This window comes from Bos taurus, chromosome X (assembly GCF_002263795.3).
Source record: "Bos taurus isolate L1 Dominette 01449 registration number 42190680 breed Hereford chromosome X, ARS-UCD2.0, whole genome shotgun sequence".
Classification (NCBI taxonomy): domain Eukaryota; kingdom Metazoa; phylum Chordata; class Mammalia; order Artiodactyla; family Bovidae; genus Bos; species Bos taurus.
The window spans coordinates 131,317,956-131,340,179 of NC_037357.1; positions in this window are offsets into that span (position 1 = coordinate 131,317,956).

A 22,224-nucleotide genomic window follows, 5' to 3' on the forward strand; every position below is an offset into this window, starting at 1 on the left:
CCACAGTTCCTTATAGAGCTGCCTCCAATTACATCTAGTCCTGAATAATTTCCATTAGCCTCTGTGCAGTACCCACCGTGGATCCCTCAAAAGAGACCTGCACATTTGTATAGAGGTTCCTCCTCGTTCTCTCCAAGGGGCGTAAGGGAGCTGCTTTCCATTTAATATGCATTGCTCTCACTCACTTAACGGCACGGTCCCTCACTGTTCACACCCGTAAAGGGGAACTTGTTTGTGAAACGCTGTAGCTTGCTAACCCTAATCCTAATTCCTTCCAGGAAGGAGTGAGGTTCTTCCTGGTCCGAATGCCTTCAGGTCACACTAAGAGACCTCCACGAAAGTGCCGAAAGAAGCAGAGCTGCAATCAGAAAGCTCCATCTCATGCAAACCACTATATACAGAATGGATGAACAGCAAGGTCCTACTGTAGAGCACAGGGAACTGTATTCAGTATCCTGTGATAAACCATAATGGCAAACAATATGGAAAAGAATGGATATATGTGTATAAACTGAGTCACTGTGCTGTACAGCAGAAATTAGCACAGGATTAGAAACCAACTAATCACCGGAAAAGACCCTGATGCTGGGAAAAATTGAGGGCAGGAGGAGAAGAGGGTGGCAGAGGATGAGATGGTTAGACAGCATCACTGAGTCAATGGACATGATATCTGAGCAAACTCTGGGAGATATAGAAGGACAGGGAAGCCTGGTGTGCTGCAGTCCATGGGGTCACAGAGTCAGACATAGCAACTAAACAACAACAACATAAATCAACTATACTTCAATAAAATAAATTTTGAAAAAACAAAGCTCCATCTCAGGTGTATATTTTTTTGTTATTGTTCCATTTTCAGTTAAGTTACGGAAATCAAAAAAGAGAAGGACAGAAAACACTTTCCCTGGATGCCTGAATCACAATAGATTTTTAGAGCACTCAGAGCCCTTAGAAAAAGGTGCTACTGATTAAGTATTAGCTTCACTCTGTATGTGAAGCGCCATCAGGATGGCCATCTCTTTTACCTTAGTTGTGCTTAAACAACTTTGCACCAATTTATGATGAACAGTGAAACAGTTTTGTCCTCATCTTATTTGCTATCATCACTCCTTCTATCTCCTCTTCCCCTGGGTACATTAGTGCTCACTTATACACACGACCTTGCTGTTAATAAAAAATATTTATGTCCAAGTAAGATTTGGCCACTGGAGGCGATGGAATTCCAGTTGAGCTATTTCAAATTCTAAAAGATTATGTTGTGAAAGTGCTGCACTCACTATGTCATTAAATTTGGAAAACTCAGCAGTGGCCACAGGAATGGAAAAGGTCAGGTTTCATTCCAATCCCAAAGAAAGGCAATGCCAAAGAATACTCAAACTACTGCACAATTGCACTCATCTCACATGCTAGTCAAGTAATGCTCAAAATTCTCCAAGCCAGGCTTCAGCAATACGTGAACCATGAATTTCCTGATGTTCAAGCTGGTTTTAGAAAAGGCAGAGAAATCAGAGATCAAATTGCCAACATCTGCTGGATCATTGAAAAAGCAAGAGAGTTCCAGAAAAACATCTATTTCTGCTTTATTGACTATGCCAAAGCCTTTGACTGTGTGGATCACAACAAACTGTGGAAAATTCTGAAAGAGATGGGAATATCAGACCACCTGACCTGCCTCTTTAGAAACCTGTATACAGGTCAGGAAGCAACAGTTAGAACTGGACATGGAACAACAGACTGGTTCCAAATAGGAAAAGGAGTACATCAAGGCTGTATATTGTCATGCTACTTATTTAACTTATATGCAGAGTATATCCTGAGAAATGCTGGTCTGGAGGAAGTACAAGCTGGAATCAAGATATTGGGAGAAGTATCAATAACCTCAGATACGCAGATGACACCACCTTTATGGCAGAAAGTGAAGAAGAACTAAAGAGCCTCTTGATGAAAATAAAAGAAGAGAGTGAAAAAGTTGGCTTAAAGCTCAACATTCAGAAAACGAAGATTATGGCATCTGGTCCCATCACTTCATGGCAAATAGATGGGGAAACAGTGGCTGACTTTATTTTTCTGGTCTCTAAAATCACTGTGAATGGTGATTGCAGCCATGAAATTAAAAGACACTTGTTCCCTGGAAGGAAAGTTATGACCAACCTAGACAGCATATTGAAAAGCAGAGACATTAGTTTGTCAACAAAGGTCTGTCTAGTCAAGGCTTTGGTTTTTCCAGTAGTCATGTATGAATGTGAGAGTTGGACTATAAAGAAAACTGAGTGCCGAAGAATTGATGGTTTTGAACTGTGGTGTTGGAGAAGACTCTTGAGAGCCCCTTGGACTGCACGGAGATCCAACCAGTTCATTCTGAAGGAGACTAGTCCTGGGTGTTCATTGGAGGGACTGATGTTGAGACTGAAACTCCAATACTTTGGCCACCTGATGCAGAGAGTTGACTCATTTGGAAAGACCCTGATGCTGGGAAAGATTCAGGGCAGGAGAAGGGGATGACAGAAGATGAGATGATTGGATGGCGTCACCGACACAATGGACATGGGTTTGGGTGGACTCCTGGAGTTGGTGATGGATAGGGAGGCCTGGCATGCTGCGATTCATGGGGTCACAAAGAGTCAGACACGACTGAGTGACTAAACTGAACTGAAGATTTTATTCCTTCCTTCAGCTGTTTACTTAAGAAGGCTTAATGCATAAAGTATTAATAGTATCCATACTCGGCACACAAGCAGATTTATCTTTTTTAACTCATCTTTCCATGTTTTAAATCTTAGTCTGTCATGGGGATTTTATTTAGTTCAGGAATTCAGATTTATCATATTGTTTGCTTCATATATAGGATCTTGAAGAAAGGAGAAGTATTAGACTATTATCGTTAGATGCCTAACAACTGGCACAGCTACTTAAGAGGCAGAGAAAGAATGGTTTATTCAAAGACTATCTTTGGTACTACAAGGCCTGTAGAAATTGGACATTTCCTAACTGGTACAAATACGGAAAACAAAGAGGTAAAACATATTCAAATCCATAAAGAAAAGTTATGTCCTTTATCCCAGTAAATCCCAGCAATATTATTCATAGATTTTATTCTAGGGAAATAATTCAAAGTCAGGAAAACAAAACTTATCTGAAGGGAGGAGCAGACCAAAAATCCAGATTTAAAAGCACAAAATCAGAGCCACACTAAATGTGTCACAAAAGGTATGTGCAGTCCCCTGCCTACCAAGAAAGACTTCCAGATAAAGATCAGAAAGAAAAACAAGAAAGGAAACAACACTGCTGTCTGGTCTGAAATCTCTATCACTACAAAACTGCTGTAGTAGCAAAACGTATTACAGAAAAGGAAATATCTTACCTGAAATTCTTCCTCTTCTTTTTACCTTTCTAAATGATACTGATTTAAAACACCCAAGTTGAGTTCCACTTTTACCACATACCTTTGCTCTTGACTTCTTTGAAACCATATCATTTCCAAACCAGTAGATCTCAAGCAGAAGTAATTTTGCCCCCCACCTCTGCTCTGGCAACATATGGCAATATCCATGGACAATTTTGGTTATTATGACAGACAGCATGCTACTAGACAGAGTCTGGGGATGCTGCTAAATATCCTACAATAAATAGGTCAGCCACCACTCCCTACTACCAAAAATGATCCAAAATGTCAAATGTGTCAAGGTTGATAAACCCGCCACTAAATCATATAACTTTGTAATGTTTTAAAATATTTTACAAATAAAAATGAGCAAAAGATTTGAAAAGATACTTAAGCAAAGAAGATGTAGGAAAGACAAATAAGCATATGAAAGGATGCTTAGCATCATTAGTCATCAAGGAAATGCAAACTAAACCACAATGAAATACTACTTCATATCCACTAGAATGCCATCTATCAAAAAGACAGATAATGACAAGTATTGTCAAGGATATGGAGAAACTGTAACTCTCCTTCACACTGGCAGAAAATGTGAAATGGTCCACTCATTTTTGGTCAAACAGTTTGTCAGTTTCTTAAAACATTAAACACACAATTCTTATATAACTCAGAAATTCTAGTCATTTACCTAAGAGAAAAAAAAAAAATTTAAAACGTGTCCACACAAAGACTTCTATGCATATGTATACAGCAAGTTCATAATAGCTAATCACTAGAAACAGGCACCCCACTCCAGTACTCTTGCCTGGAAAATCCCATGGATGGAGGAGCCTGGTGGGCTGCAGTCCATGGGGTTGTGAAGAGTCGGACACAACTGAGCGTCTTCACTTTCACTTTTCACTTTCATGCATTGGAGAAGGAAATGGCAACCCACTCCAGTGTTCTTGCCTGGAGAATTCCAGGGTCGGGGGAGCCTGGTGGGCTGCCGTCAGTGGGGTCGCACAGAGTCAGACACGACTGAAGCGACTTAGCAGCAGCAGCAGCAGAAACAATCTAAATGTCCAAGATCTAATGAATGAATAAACAAAAGATGGTACATCCCTACAAGGGAATATTACTAAATAATGAAAAGGGAGAAAGCCACTTATGTGTGAAACAGCATACCTGAATAGCAAGTGCTTAACAAACAGGCTTTAGTGTTTCACAATAAAGACAACTACCTTAAATGTCAAAGAGCTAGAGTAAGAAAATTAAGTGGAGAAATTACTCCTGTGATCTAAAGGACACATTTGGTGCCTACCAGGACATTCGTCAGGAGCCCAGAACCCACAAGGATTAATGCTCATTCCCCTGAAACTGATATGGTATTCAGGGCACATTTAAAAAACGAATACTTCTTTGCATCTTGCTCTAAATTACCAGTGATCCACAATTCCATATAATAGTATTCAAGTAATCATTAATACATAGTTATATAGTAATGAATTTAATTTCTAAAAATTACACGAAAGGTAAAGGAGAAAAATTAAGCTAGAAAGTATGCAAATTTTTAGTCTGCCACAGTCATAGAAAAGCATAGAAAGTATAATTATTTGGACCATTAGATTATATTCTAGATTATAATATTAACTGTAATAGAAAAAAATATTCAATGTTGACCACTCTGATTCACTTTCTGGGAACAAAGGAAGACTACATTTCCCAGTACTCTCTGCAGTGAGGGTGGTGCCCATGTCAGTATCCCAGCCAACAGAAGAAATATAAGCTACTTCTAAACCTGAAATCAAGATCCTGCATGTTTGCTATACTTACTGGGGATAGGGATGGATAAAGACTGGGAAAGGATATAACATTTTTTCAGATGTCCTGTTTCTTGATCTGGGTGCTGGTTACAAGAGTGTGACCAGCTGTCAAAATGCATGAGTTGCACCCTCGTGATTATGCACATCTCTCTTTGTTATACTTCAGTGATAAGCTTATTGAACATGATTTTACAATACATCCCTCTTCCTCTTCTTTATGGCCACTTCCACTCCTACTTCTCTGAACACGTGCTCTGACGGCAGACTTGTGAGATGGAAGCAGTTCCTACACAATGCCATGAATGGGGTTGGTCTGTTATTGTAGACCAGACTAATATGTTAACATCATCTGCTGCACGATACTTTGCCTCAAAGAATTCCTAATAGTGCTTGTACTAGTATTTAAGATTCAACTACGAAAGTTTTAAGACAGTATTTTTTAAACTTTGGTCCATGAACCATTATATCAGGAGCACTTGGGATGTTAGATTAAAGTAGATATTCCACACCAGAATTTCCAGGAAAGATAAATGGGAACTTGAATTTTTTTAATGAGTTCCCTAGGTGATTCTTTTGCATATAAGAATTTGAGAACTATTATTATAGCATGATAACAAAAGTCACAATAGCTGTTAAAGACTAAACTCTTATTTTAATACCCATAGGTGAGGGTATTAATACAAAGAATTACCCTTTGTCTCCAGTGGATTAAGACATAGGAGTCTGCTTCTCCTCATTAAAGAATCAAAGTAAAAAGCTCTCGACTGAGCACAGGAAAGCTAGATTCTAATTGTAGTTCTACTGTAATTCAATGTATGACCCAGGCAGAGTCATTCAAATTACTGGAGCTTCAGTTTCCTCATTTGCCAGACTTGAAGAGTTGCCCTAGAATCTATGGTTTCAAAAGAAAAACATAAAACTAGTTTAGTAAAAACTAAAAACGTATCATAAAGCAAATGTTATGTGTAAGGCAGTACATAGAAAACAAAGGCATTTAAAAATAAATTTTAAAAAAAAGAAAGCATGAAAAGAGAAAACTACATTGACCCACACAGACCTCCAACTACCGCAGTCCATGCGGGTGCCTCAGAGAATGCACAGAACCATCCACCTTGGAGCAGAGTTTAAAAAACTCCGATCTAGTTCATCTCTTAGATCCTTTATACATTCTTCAAATGTTGACAGTCATGATTATCATCCTCAAAAGCCTTTAATTAAAGTTGATTCTACCATTTTGTTATTTTTAGAGCTGACTATTTCCTTTACTCCCATTTGGGGAAGAGTGTGGGTTATGCTAGAACTACAGAAAAGAAATTCAACGAAAATCTATTAACCCTGATTATGAATTCTCTGAACTAGCACAACTAAATCCTCAGACAATTTTGCATTCTTTGACTAGAAAGATCCTTACCCTTCTTGTAATATAGTTCACACCAATTTTGCATGGCAGTTCAGAGGTGACAGCCTCTGCAGCCCATCACCCAGGGCCTGTGTGCAGTCCTATAACCAGTCTGCAGGTCTCTGCACTAACTGATACTCGGCTGTTACAGTCAGGGAGGTTCAGTACTGCAACCATTTTTGAAAGTCACTGTAAATCTTTTCACAAAGTTCTTTTAACCAAATATCACTGCACGTGATAGGATATTAACCTTAATTGCTTTTTCTAAAAAGAGTTCATCTCATAGATTCCTAAGTTCTTGTCTTGACCTTTTATTATTTTCCATTCTTTTGAGATATTTTAAAAAATCAAGGATACTCATGAACATGTATGACTAAAATCCTCCGTCAGAGTGCTTATTTCTCAGGTCCAATCAGATAAGAACCAAAATGAAGAGGTATCTTGGTTTCTCCTGACACTTTTATGTTGACTAAACACACAATTCAGTGTAAAGGTAAATATATTCCTACTAAAACTTGTCATGTGATTCAATGCATTACATGATACAGTACATAGAAAGAGAATCAAGAAATTAGTTTAAGTGCAATATATGCTTTTTTCTGTAAAAATCCAGAGAGCAAATATTACTCTTTGCAGACCAACTACTCAGTTCATTCACTGTGCTGTGAAAGCAGCCAGATAACATGTAAATGAATGGGCATGACTGAGTTCCACTGTAAGTACTTTACAAAAACAGATGCAGGGCCGGATTTGGTCAGTAGGCCCTAGTCTGCTGACCCCTAACTTAGATGGGAATTTTTATGTGAGAGGGAAAAGACATAACCAAAATATTGTTTCCTGTGATGAGCTAATGATTATGCAGTTTGCCAATTAAGAGTATCAAGCTTACTATCTCAAGAACCCATGGGGTAGGACACTGCGTGCATGTGTGCATGCGAGCTAAGTTGCTTCAGTCACGTCCAACTCTTTGTGACCCCATGGACTCTAGCTGCCAGGCTCCTCTGTCCATGGGATTCTCCAGGCAAGAATACTGCAGTGGATTGCCACGCCCTCCTCCAGTGATCAAATTCTAGTTTCTCGAATCTCCTGCATCGGCAGGCAGTTCTTTACCACTAGCGCCACCTGGGAAGTCCACCAGGTAGGACATTAGAAATGTTATTTCCTCTTTTTATACTTTATGGCTGGATGGCATCACTGACTCGATGGACGTGGGTCTGGGTGAACTCCGGGAGTTGGTGATGGACAGGGAGGCCTGGCGTGCTGCGATTCATGGGGTCGCAAAGAGTCGGACACGACTGAGTGACTGAACTGAACTGAACTGAACTGATACTTTTCCTTAAAGAAACGAACTTATTTAAATACCAAAGGAAAGTTTCTTCTCTAGTAACCACGCTTATTGATTGGCATGTGTTGAAGACCAACCAAAGTATTTATGATCTACTTTTACTTTCCTTTTACACTTCCCTTTCTTTTGGTAAATCTCAAAACAGCCCCACCAAAGTTTACATTCTAAAAACAATGAAAACTTACACCTGGCAAAGTTAGTCCAACAATAAAGAAATCAGGGGCAGAACCAGGGATGAAATAAAGACATCAACTTCATCAAACACAATTTTTAAAGTAATGTCCACTGATGTTTTTAGTTGTATGCAAAACACTGTTATACATTCAGTTTCAAGGCAAGTCCCCAGAACCCCCCAGATATATATGTTCCACATGTCAGAGACTATCACTTGTATCCCATTTACAAAGAATTTCTGCAGACCCCAAAAAGGGGTAATGAAGATTTTCATCCTAGGGCAGAGAAGAGGCCTTGCTTAGGCACAAGGAGCAAGGCAGTACCTCCAGGTTGTAAGGTTTGATTTCGACTCGGAAAAACAAATGCACGCATTTACTATAACACGTATAAAAGGAGCAAAGCTAGAGGCTTGGAGTAACTCAAGATTTAGATTAAGAATTTGATGCTATTTGGCTTCTGGGACCCTATTTCAAAGTGGAGATATCCCCACACCAATAAGCAATTCTGAAACCAGCTGGGTGTCCTCCAATTCAATTCTGGCACCATCTACCCAGAGACAGCATCAGATTCCAAAGGTTAAGGGCCCAGCTCCATAAGACTGCCCCTCTCAACCCCCACTCCATCCCTCTTCAACTGCTAGCTGAAACCCCAGGCTATTATCTGTGCTTCTGACCAATCAGCTATAAATTCTCATTACCCTCTCCTAGGGTTCAGTCCATTTGCTAGAGCAGCTCAGAGAATTGAGAAACATTTTACTTACTAGATCACCAGTTTATTATAAAAGGATCTAATTCAGGAACAGGCAGATGGACAAGATGCAGAGGGCAAGGACTGGGGAAAGGGTATGGGGTTTCCATGCTCTCTCCAGACCCTCCAATCTCTCAGCACCTCCACGTGTTCACCAATCCAGAAGCTCTCTGAACCCCAATCTTTCAGGTTTTCTTAGAGGGTTCATCACACAAACATGACTGATAAGTCACTGGCCACTGGTGATCGATTCACCCTCCAGCCCCACTCTCCTCCCCGGATATCAGGAGGTGGGACTGAGTTGGTTCTCCTGGCAAACAGTCCCCCTCCTTAGGAGCTTTCCAAAAGTCATCTCATTAACACAAACCTGGTTGTGATGAAAAGGACCTGTTTTGAATAACAAGGCAACCACTTCACCTCATGGCTCTGAAGGGATTCCGGGAACTGAGAACAAAAGACAAAATATTATAACAAAAGATACTCCCATTGCTCTTATCTTCAGGAAATGCCAAGGCTTTGAGAAGCTGTCAGTCTAGAATTCTGTATAAAAACCAAATATATAAGAAATATATATATATTGTCATCTGAATGACAAAATATATATTTCTCATAAACCACAATTATTTCAGATGTTTTCTACTAACAGAGGATGGTTAACAGTAAAATAAATGTGACTTCCAGATACAAAGATGAGCAGAGGGAACCTCTGTGAGCCCAGTATCCTTTATTAAAAGTCATATTCAGGACGCTTTACATTCCAAATTTTAATACAACTGTAACTGGCTTAAATGATAAGGTGTTAGTTGCTCAGCTGTGTCCGGCTCTTTCCAACTCCATGGACTGTAGCCCATCAGGCTCCTCCTCTGTCCAAGGGAATCTCCAGGCAAGAATACTGGAATAGGTAGCCATTTCTTTCTCCAGAGGACCTTCCCGACCCAGGCATCGAACCCAGATCTCCCACATTGGCGAGCAGATTCTTTACCATCTGAGCCAACAAGGAAGCACCCCCTTGGAACACACAGATTAGAAGTCTGGATGCCTGAAGCTGCCAGGCTGACGAGACCCTGCTGTTCCAGCCCTCCAGCTCATTAAATCTTCTGTGTCCTTTTACCAGCCATCCTGGAAAAGAAATGCTGTGCCCCATTGGCATTCATGACCCACAGAATCTATGAACATGATAAATGGTTGTACGACACCACTAAGATCTGAAGTCATTGGTTACACAGCCACAGTCACCAAAACAACTGGATATAAAAACTATTCAAGCCAAGGGTCAGTAAACTGTCTTTAAAGGGCTAGACAGTAAGTGTTTGAGACTCTGTAGACCACGTGGTCCTCATTACAACTTCTGAAGTCTGCTCACATGCCATGAAAGCAGCCAGGCAAAATGTAAATGAACAGGTGTGAGTGTATTCCAATAAAAGTTTATTTACAAAATCAGGTGGTGGGTGGGGATGGTGGGGGAGGACAGATCTGGTCCATGGAATAAAGTTTGCTGAGCCCTATTCTAGCCAACTTCTTGGAAAAGACTGATGGTGGGAAAGACTGAGGGCAGGAGGAGAAGGGGGCGACAGAGGATGAGATGGTAGATGGCATCATGAACTCAATGGACATGAGTTTGAGCCAACTCCGGGAGATAGTGAAGGACTGGAAAGCCTGGCATGCTGCAGTCCATGGGGTCACAAAGAGTTGGGCACTACTGAGTGACTGAACAGCAACAACATTCTAGGCAAAGGAAGAAATCTACTGTTAGGCCCAAAGGCAGTAATGTGACTTTATTCTAGAGATAACATAACCTTCTGTATAGGAAAAAGAAGGTACTCAGAGAGCAGGAGGGCTTGATGCTTAGGCTAGATACTTTCTCAACTGACAGAGAAAGTAAAACATCCTAAGATTGCAGGTAAAAAGCAATACGTGAAAGCTTCTCTAAATATGTAGAGTTGACATTCTCAAAATTGAGATGCAAGCCATTTTTAAAGATATTCAGTAGGTCAATATTCATTCAACAAGAACTGTAACTGAAAAATATCTTTCAGACAAAAATGGTTAAAGGCCCTTCTATCATTTGGAACTTATAGCGAAAATCAAGCCACTCAACTATAACACTATAGTCAGAGCCTCTTTTGAGGAAATATGTCCTAGCTTCTTTATTTTTTTTTCCAGGCTTCTTCTAATGACAAAATATTTTCCATAAATTCTAGATGCTTTCCCCCCATCCTTCAACCTTTATGTGTGAAAGAACCAATTTAATCTGGCAAAATTCATTTATATTTTATTTTTAAGGCCAGCAATTAGAAGTATCTCCAAAAGTTATGGATTTATTCTTGTTTTCAAAAGCATTAGGGACGAGAGAATTAACTTCTATTGTCTTTGCTATGTGCCAGGTACTTCATCGTAAAGGGGGCCATATCATGATAGAATGGAGACTTGGGGGTGGATTCTATTCTGGAGATGAGATTGGCCAACACAAGCCAGAGCTCTAGAACCTGAGAAGTCAGAGCAAGCTATCAAAATTGGGGCTCAGAAAGACAGGAACCAGGAAGAAACACAGTTATGACCATGTCTGTACCAGGGTTACCCAGAAGGAGGTAGTGAAGGAGGCTTGATTCAGACTCTTAGTCCCAATGTTTTTAGGGCCTCAGCTCACAATTTACAATAGAAAGAATCAAGAAATCAGCCAAACAACTAAACACACAAAATAAGGCACCAAAAAATGTCACTGGGCTTTCTAACAAACTATGAACAGAATTTAAAAATCAGATGGAATAAAATTAGAATTCCTTTAGACTTGGCTGAGGAGGTGTAAGATTTTATCCTGAAAATGAAGAGAGGATGAAAAAACCTAGCAATCACTAAAGAATTAGTTTAATGACAACCATAAGGTGGTTATGAATTTTTGACTCACCAACCTGAGCTCTCCTGAGATATGAAATCTGTCCCCTTTGAAAGTGGATTCATCAAGAAACCGATTTGGCTTCAGATTACAATGACTTAAACAAGAAATAATTTAAAGGCCTAATTTAAAGATCTAGGCTATATGTCAACCAGGCTCCATGAAGTTGGAGTGTACTGGCATCCTGAGTGCCATGCAGCTCGGCCTTTTTCCATCTTGATGCTCTGCCATCTCCATGGTGCATGCCTTGACCATGCCAAGATGGTGTCCTACTATGTCTGCATTCCATTCCAAGGGAAAGAGGACAAAAATCAGCCTAATGTCCACCTAGTTATGGGGAAATGTGCCCAGTAAACAAAATGTGGATTTCTTTAGTTTTTGGGGCATGCTGCAAGCAGCATGTGGGATCTTAGTTCCTGGATCAGGGATTGAACCACCATTTCCAGCAGTGGAGGCACTGGAAGCGCAGAGACCCTAACCACTGGACAACCAGGGAAGTCCAAGTGCTCAGGCGCTTCAGTCATGTCTGACTTTTTGTGACCTCATGGACTGTAGCCTGCAGGCTCCTCTGTCCATGGGATTCTCCAGGCAAAAATACTGGAGTGTGTTGCCATGCCCCCTTCCCACGGATTATCCCAACTCAGGAATCGAACCTGTATCTCTGGCATTTCCTACACTGTAGGCAGGTTCTTGACCCACTGAGCCACCTGGGAAGCCCCAGGGAAGTCCAAAGGATTTTTAAATTGCAGAACAGGGGTCAACAAACTACAGTTCACAGACCATAGTCAGTCCACTGACTGTTCATGGTCAAAGGGTTAAGAATGGCTTTACCATTTTAAAAAATTGTTTACAAAATAAACAAAAGAGAAATATGAGATGGATACCGTTTATGGCTCTCAAAGCTTAAAATACTAACTATTCAGTCTTTTACAGAAAAAGTTTGACAATGTGTTATAGAGGAAGAAAGAATGGATGCAGGGGGAGAATTGAAGTTTCTGCCTGAGAAGTAATTGTGTTTTCAACAATAAGAATATTCAGAATTAAGTAAACAATGGATATCACATCACCTCACAGAGTTAGTATTTTTTAGTAAATTTTATGAACAATCTGTGTTTATTATCAATATATGTGATTTAAGAAACTCTAAAATATTAGCCTTGCCACTTCAAGCTGAAAGGAATAAGAAAATTGTGTTTTTAAACAGAACTAGAATATTTCACATGCTTGTTTGCTTTATAAATTTAATTTACTATATTTACAAGAGACTGATTATATTCTTTGCAGCCAAAGATGGAGAAGCTCTATACAGTCAGCAAAAACAAGACTGGGAGCTGACTGTGCCTCAGATCATGAACTCCTCATTGTCAAATTCAGACTTAAATTGAAAAAAGTAGGGAAAACCACTAGACCATTCAGGTATAACCTAAATCAAATTCCTTATGATTAGAGTGGAAGTGACAAGTAGATTCAAGGGATTAGATCTGATAGACATAGTGTCTGAAGAACTATGGACGGAGGTTTGTGACACTGTACAACAGGCAGTGATCAAGATCATCTCCAAGAAAAAGAAAGCAAAAAGGTAAAATGGTTGTCTGAGGAGTCCTTACAAATCGCTGAGAAACGAAGAGAAGCTAAAGGCAAAGGAGAAAAGGAAAGATATACCATTTGAATGCAGAGTTCCAAAGAGCAAGGAGAGATAAGAAAGAAAGCCTTCCTCAGTGATCAACACAAAGAAATAGAGAAAACAATAGACTGGGAAAGACTAGAGATCTCTTCGAGAAAATTAGAGATACCAAGGGAACATTTCATGCAAAGATGGGCACAATAAAGGACAGAAATGGTATGGACCTAACAGAAGCAGAAGATATTAAGAGGTGGCAAGAATACACAAAAGAACTATACAAAAAAGATCTTCATGACCCAGATAATCAGGATGGTATGATCACTCACCTAGAGCCAGACATCCTGGAATGCGAAGTCAAGTGGGCCTTAGGAAGCATCACTATGAACAAAGCTATTGGAGGTGATGGAATTTCAGTGGACCTATTTCAAATGCTGAAAGATGATGCTGTGAAAGTGCTGCACTCAATATGCCAGCAAATTTGGAAAACTCAGCAGTGGCCACAGGACTGGAAAAGGTCCATTTTCATTCCAATCCCAAAGAAAGGCAATGTTAAAGAATGTTCAAACTATCACAGAATTGCACTCATCTCACATACTAGCAAAGTAATGCTCAAAATTCTCCAAGCCAGGCTTCAACAGTATGTGAATTATGAACTTCCAGACATTCAAGCTGGATTTAGAAAAGGCAGAGGAACCAGAGATCAAATTGCCAACATCTGCAGGATCATCAAAAAAGCAAGAGAGTTCCAGAAAAACATCTATTTCTGTTTTATTGACTATGCCAAATCATTTGACTGTGTGGATCACAACAAACTGTGGAAAATTCTTCAAGAGATGGGAATACCAGATCACCTGACCTGCCTCCTGAGAAATCTGTATGCAGGACAAGAAGCAACAGTTAGAACTGGACATGGAATGATAGACTGGTTCCAAATCAGGAAAGGAGTATATCAAGGCTGTATATTGTCACCCTGCCTATTTAACTTATATGCAGAGTACATCATGTGAAATGCCGGCTGGATGAAGCACAAGCTGGAATCAAGAGCACTGGGAGAAATATCAGTAACCTCAGATATGCAGATGACACCACCCTTATGGCAGAAAGCAAATAAGAACTAAAGAGCCTCTTGATGAAAGTGTAAGAGTAAAATGAAAAAGTTGGCTTAAAACTCAACATGCAGAAAACTAAAATCATGGCATCCAGCCCCATCACTTCATGGCAAATAGATGGGGAAACAATGGAAACAGTGACAGAGTTTATTTTCTTGGGCTCTGAAATCACTGCAGATGGTAACTGCAGCCACGAAATTAAAACACACTTGCTTCTTGGAAGAAAAGCTATAACCAAGCTAGACAGCATATTAAAAAGCAGAGACATTACTTTGCCAACAAAGTTCTGTCAAGTCAAAGCCATGGTTTTTCCAGTAGTCATGTATGGATGTGAGAGTTGGACTATAAAGAAAGCTGAGCACTGAAGAATTGATGGTTTTGAACTGTGGTGTTGGAGAAGACTCTTGAGAGTCTCTTGGACTGCAAGGAGATCAAACCAGTCAATCCTAAAGGAAATCATCCCTGAATATTCACTGGAAGGACTGATGCTGAAGCTGAAACTCCCATACTCTGGCCACCTGATGTGAAGAACTGACTCATTGGAAAAGACCCTGATGCTGGGAAAGATTGAAGGTGGGAGGAGAAGGGGATGACAGAGGATAAGATGGTTGGATGGCATCACCAACTCAATGGACATGAGTTTGAGTAAGCTCCAGGAGTTGGTGATGGACAGGGAAGCCTGGCATGCTGCAGTCCATGGGGGCAAAGAGTCAGACATGACTAAGCGACTGAACTGACTGACAAGAGTACTGTATTTTTTTGTGTGTGTGTGGCAATGCCACACAGCTTATAGGATCCTAGTTCTGTGACCAGGGATCAAACCACAGCCTATGGCAGCAAAAGTGCCAAGTCCTAACCACCAATAGACCGCCAAGGAATTCTCTGTAAGTAATTTTAAATCCTTTCGAAAGCTTTTGATTATTTGCATATCCAGTCACTGGAAACACTTCAAAGGAAAATATAATATATTAAATGCATAATTATAGTGAGGCATATTTAAGAGAATTTAATACACTACCTTCGAAAATGAGTCTGATCATTGGAATAAGTAGCCTTTGTTTGATCTGAGTTAATGAAATACTACTCAAAGAAAACGTGAAGGTGATTGTCCTTATTTTACTAGATGTAAAAATAGAATAATAAGATTGATTCACTGAACTTCAAAACGCAATAAAAACTAGGATTTTTGCAAGGGTAACTCTAATAAACTGAATATGAAGTTAAAAGCAAAGTTACTATAAATAATCTTTTCCATATGCAGAGGCTTCCCTTGAACATCAAAGAGCTCAGGGGCTGGTAAACAGATCTATAAGCCAAGTGGAGCAAAAGGGAGGGGAGGATTTGGCAGCTAAAGCAGGAGGGCAAGAGATATCCTCCCAGTGGAAAGAAGATGCAGGCTGCTTTGCTCAATCTTCCGGTCCACCATTTCTGCCAGAGCTCCTCATGGAGTTGCTTATCAAAGAAAACTTGGGTATAGCGAGAGGCTCAAGCAACCAGCACTCCTTGGCTTGGTGGATTCAGTCTCATTAATGAGAAGTACAAAAATGCCAGGCAGCCCAAGCCTGTCAGGTTACATGGAGTCGATCTCTCTCCTAGGTCCTTGAGGAGATTGTAAAATAAATGCCAAAGCCGTGAAACAATCACCCACTGAAATCAAACACTGTTTTATTTTAACAAAAGTACCTTTCAGAGAAAGATTCTATTTCATTTTGTCACTGTGAAATTATATCCGTGGAATTTTTTAAAAATGCCTAGTTTTGACATTTGGAAATCCTCATATTTCTGAAAGTCTAACATTTTGGTGTTTGATATTTTAGAATACAACTTACCATTGAATGGTGTCTCTTCAAATTTGGCGAATGTTCAGGCTGTCACTTTCTCTCATACATCTAAATTCAAACTGCAGGTTGTCTGGTTTTATTTCCCCCTTTTGGGAGCCTGTGCGTGTCGGTGTGTGTGTGTGCGAGGGGAGGGTTCCAACACTGACACACGGTGACCGCCTGCAGGGTTTCCAGAACATCAGACTGTGCTCACTCGGAGCATGGCCAAGCTCTTTATAAATGTGTGTTAAGCTACACTCCCTTGTCTTTTAGGAAAAATGAGGACATCCTTGTCTACCCTTTCTGCCTGGCCGGCCCCTCCAAAAAGTCTTCTTCTGCAGGTCCACACCTCACACTCCCAATCAGATTCTTGATACATATTTAAAAAGAGGGCGGGTTATTTCAGGCTCCAGCGGTACCAGTCAGTGGAAACTAAAATCCCTCAAATATGTGGATTTCTCTTTGCCAAATATTCCAATCATTTACAGAAAAGCCCAGGAGAGCATGAAGGCAGTTTCCCAGGGTACCCTCTGCTGCCCTCAGGAGATCAGTGTTCACACTGCATGTCATTGGTAACTTCTCCAGACTGATTCCCTGGGGACTCAAGTGACAAATGAGTCACTCAGTCGTGTCCAACATTTTGCAACCACATGGACTGTAGCCCGCCAGGCTCCTAGGTCCATGGAATTCTCCAGGCAAGAATACTGGAGTGGGTAGCTGTTCCCTTCTCCAGAGGATCTTCACAACCCAGGGATCGAACCCAGGTTTCCCACACTGCAGGCGGATTCTTAACCATCTGAGCCACCAGGGAGGCCCTAACTTTCTCACTATGCTATATCCCCATGCCCAGTAGAGCACATGGCATCAAGAAGGGCTTCTGGAAACCTTGACCAGAAGAAGAGAGGAAATTTACTGGAAACATTCAGAGGAGGAAGAAAGGAAAGGAAGAAAGGAAAGGAAAGGAGAGAGGAAGGGAGGCAGCATTGAGGAACCAGCTGGGGTGGGGAGAAGTGGCAGGAGAGGGTTGGGATAGGCTGGGGTGGGAGAAGGTGTGGGCACACCACTGTCTGTCCCAGACATGCTCCAGGAGAGTGGAAGCCAGAACCACTCCATCACAGGGGCAAGGACACAGAACTCATGCAGCTTCTAACCAGTTCACACTGGTTTGTGCTAGCCCATGCCAACTGGTGCTCATTCAAACTGGCTTTTGCTGGTTCAAGCTAGTTTGACTGATCTGCACTCTCTCCCACTCTGACTCAATTAATTTTTCCCCTTTGTATTTGCTTCTATCACTTACTTTACCTTTTGTCATATGGTTTTGTGCATGTATCTCAGAAATGCTTTCAATCTTGTCTTGAATAAGGTGGAGCTATAATACACTGATCTGCTCAAAGTCACAGGGCAATAATTATTCACAAACGTACGACCACAGAAGGAAAACCAAGCACCTCTCACTTCAGTTCAGTGCAGGTACTCAGTCATGTCTCATTCTTTGTGACCCCATGGACTGCAGCACACTAGGCCTCCCTGTCCATCACCAACTCCCGGAGTTTACTCAAACTCATGTCCACTGAGTTGGTGATACCATCCAACCATCTCATCCTCTGTCGTCCCCTTCTCTTCCTGCCTTCAATCTTCCCCAGCATCAGGGTCTTTTCCAATGAGTCGGTTCTTCGCATCAGGTGGCCAGACTATTGAGTTTCAGCTTCAGCATCAGTCCTTCCAATGAATAATCAAGACTGATTTCCTTTGGGATGGACTGGTTGGATCTCCTTGCAGCTGGTAAAGAATCTGCCTGCAATGTGGAAACCCTGGGTTCGATCCCTGGGTTGGGAAGATCCCCTGGAGAAGGGAAAGGCTACCCACTCCAGTATTCTGGCCTGAAGAATTCCATGGACTGTATGTCACTTAAGTGGAACCTTGGAAGTCAAGGCAGTGGCTTTCATTTCTCACAATAGCAACATCTGCTACTGAAAAGATTTGTCTCATCTCTTACAAGTTAAATGATTATAAGAAACGACCATATGAATATCCCTCTACACTGACTTCTCTTGTCAGTTATTAAAAGTTAGGAATTAAGCCTAAGGAAATGGAAGAGATTCATCTTTGTCAATAACTGAAAAGCACTATTCATGGGGCTTCTTATCCTTTCTGGAATCAAGGACACTATTGATAATCATCTGAAAGTGAGGAGCCTTCTTCCCAGAAAACAAGCAATGTGTACAGGTAGATCCATTTTTGCAAACACTAAGGCACTCACAAACCCACCCACTCCCACCCATCAGGTCCAACCACTACATTGAAGCCCATCACACTACAGCAGGGGTTTTTTAAATGGTAATCTGTAGATTGGGGTTATGTGAGAAAGTGTCCAAGATTTCTTAGTGGAAAAAGAAAAATTAAATCTGTGCAGTGTATATATATAAATAGATGAGGCTGTAAAATGTCTACAGTCCTTACTCACAGAGGATTTCAATTTCTCTTCTTATTTTAGTTTCCTAAATTAATTTTTAGTTCTGTAAAGTTATTTCTTTTAAGAAGTGGAGATAGTACATGGTATTGCTTTTTCATTTGTTATTTCAAATATCCAATACAGAACGGGCAAAAAATTAACCTCAAGAACTATACTTTTTTAATATATTATTGTTCTGTAAAATAAGAAAAAGGCATGGGGAAGTCTGCTCTTGGTTTTCTAAAACTCCAGATTAAAACCCCTATATGACATCATAGATATTTAAGGAAATATTTTATGATTGGAAATAATTTATATGTTCATTCAAGATATACTGCACTGATTCACAAGAGGCTAAGAAAATACTTTAGCAGCTAAAACAATTTAAAAAGGCAATAGCCCATTCAAGTTTAATTGTGTTGGATTCTGTGATCCTTAATGTCACAAATAGTTTTTACATTCAATAATTAAAATCAAATTAAGTATCTTATTGAAAGTCACCTTACTTCAGTTAGCTGATTCTAAACAGGAAAACCATTCTATCAGAAGGATTCATAATTGTTGTAGTTTCTTCCAACTATGATATAATTTTGCCAAGTATTTCCTAAATAGAACTTTTCCATAATATTACTCTTTACATTTTAAATACAGGTGGTAAATGCAACAGATACTTATATTTAATTGAGTAGAGTGGCTTAATTGAAATAACTGGTTCAACTGTTTTTAAAAATTGCTTAAACACATTATTAGTTTAATTTACTCTAAACTTTTATTATAGCATAGTAAGGTATTATCTTCCTATTTTTGTATGGTTTAAAGGAGGAAATCTGAATTTACGAATTTAAAGATATTTACCTTTTAGATATAATTAATAATCAACTATGCATAAGCAATTCTATTTGGTATAAAGGCCTTGAAAAGGATACCGAAATGAATAGGCTACCAAAGACATAATTTTGATTTTTCTGTTCTAGGATTTCTATTTGGTTATTTTTGTAGAGTTTCCTTCGCTCTCCTGAAATTCTTCATCATTTTACATATTATACCCATCTTTTCCAAAATTTTACAAAATTTTAAACACATTATAGTTAAGTTTTTAAAGTCTTTATCTGCTAATTCCAACACCTGGATGACATGTGGATCTTCAGCTATCGATTACTTTCTTTCTTGATTGTGGGTTACATTTTCTTGCCTCTTGCAGGTCTAGTAATTTGTACTTATATAATACTGACATCATCATCATCAGTATTACTATTATTGGCCGCCCTGTGTGGCTTGCTTCCTGACCAAGGGCTGAACCCAGGCCACAGCAGTCAAAGTCCAGAATCCTAACCACTAGGCCACCAGGGAACCCCCTATACTGACATTATTGATGATATGTTCTGTACAGTCTGGATTCTGTTATCGTCCCCCGAAGAGTACTGACTGTTGTATTAATAGCAGGCAATTATATTACTAGAGGATGACTTTAATTCTGTGGATGCTTGGTTTTTAGGTGTTCTTAGGATGGGTCTATTTCAGTTTTGTCCTTATTTCTAGGGCAAAGTCCTAGACTTTGTCATATCATTTCTTATTAGAAAAATAGCAGTGTCCCAAAGTCCTCATTCTTGGGACACAGTTCCTACTCCTAAAGCATGGCTACTCTGGGTTCCAATGAAAACCACAAAGTGTTTACCAAACTCTATCCTGTCACAAAATTTGCACTCCAATCTCTGTTTTCCCACCACAGGCAACTGGTAAAGTCTCTGTTCAGGTCTTTAACTTCCTAACCACTGCTTTCTGTCATGTTCCTTGGAGTCACATGTGCACGTGCAGTGTGAAGGAGTCAACTGGGGATGTGTACATAGATTTGGCAGGGGGTGCCCATCTCTAAGATTCCTTCTTAATTTCTAGGCAACCCTTGAACTCTTAAAGCAACCCTTGAACTCTAACCTCTGAATTGTCCACTAAATTAGAATGCCACTTTCTGCGTGAGCTCTCCCCCTGTGCGCCACGTGAAGTGGGAAGCAGGCTTGCTGGAAAAGCCAGTCAAGTGTGGATCTCCCTGATGTCCTCTTGTTTGAAGGGTCCCATCTCCTGCGCTTTCTGCTTGCTTTTATTGTCCTCCAAATAGCTTCCCAAAACTTGTTTTCATAGTTTACAATTTTGAATTTATAGTTTGTTATCAGCAAAATGGTTAGCTAGTGATGGTTAGTATAATACCAGCTACATGGTTAGTCCTAGAATGAGAACCTCGGAGACTGACTTTTGATTGGCTGATTGTTTGTTGTTTTTTAATGAAAGAAGTCTTCCTTTTTTATAATTCACAGTCTTGGTTAAAATACTGAGGAATTTCTATCAAGAGCAAAGAGCTTTGGGTTGGGACTTAATAAGTTTTAAAGTAGAATATTAATGAAGAATAGTGAGGCATATTTTAATGCCAAAAACAGAAAGTCGGAATTGTTTTCTGCCTGCATACAGCATTGTAAGTTTTGGCAGAGTTCTACAGGGTGTCTCTCCTTGTCATGTAGATCTAGCATCAAAAGAATGGACACTGCTATTTTTCTAATAAGAAATGATATGACAATAAAGGAAGATGTAGAAAGGTTTATAAACAACAAGTGCAGCCTAATTGAGAAGGGATCACTCCAACGGCCTATTTATGGTGAAGGGAATAGTCTCCTTCTTTGATGGCAAGTAAGACACCACTACACAACCACACAAACTCATTATGATAATTATAACAATGTTTTTAGCAGCCAAAAGTTCGAGTTGTGAGCAACAGAGACAGAATGTGGATAACAAGCTCAAAAGGGATTAATGAAAGGAAATGTAGTTGTTCATGAAGGCTGTTCATGGAGCTCGTGAGCACCAGGGCTGGAGGCAATGCCCACAGAGGAAATATTACAGGTCATATCACAGATAAGCACTCAAAAAATACCACTACTGTGGCCACTGAGGACAGACGTGGGAATTTGCAGGGTAGAAACCACCAAGGTGAACTTGAACTGCCTCTGCTAGAAATACAGCAACTGAGACCTCTCACAACCAGCTACGGTGGCTACCGCCAACATGTCCCATCAGCAGAATGGACTCTCACAGCCCTTTCTTCTCTAAACCATGAGCGACCGATTCAAGGAAAGGTGTTGGTGTGTCTGATGGGACACCTGCCCCACTGCCAGTGGCAAGAAAGGCTGGAAAGGTGGTTCTGTGGCATCTTCAGGTTCTGAGGTGCCACTGGCTTAGCCTCATGACTTTGGAAAGTTCCCACATGCAGGAAGGCCATTTTGATTCCAGGAGGTGACTCTCTCCCAAAGGAAAGAATAAAAGTTCTCTACAATATCCTTAAATAACCAAAGAAAGAATCCAGAAGCAACATTTAAGTACCTACCCAGTCCTAGGCCCTCTTGCTTAGCCCTTTTAAAACACATTATCTCAATTTAATTTAATTTAATCGCCACAATAATCTTTAAGGCAGTCATGATTTCTTTCCATTTGCAA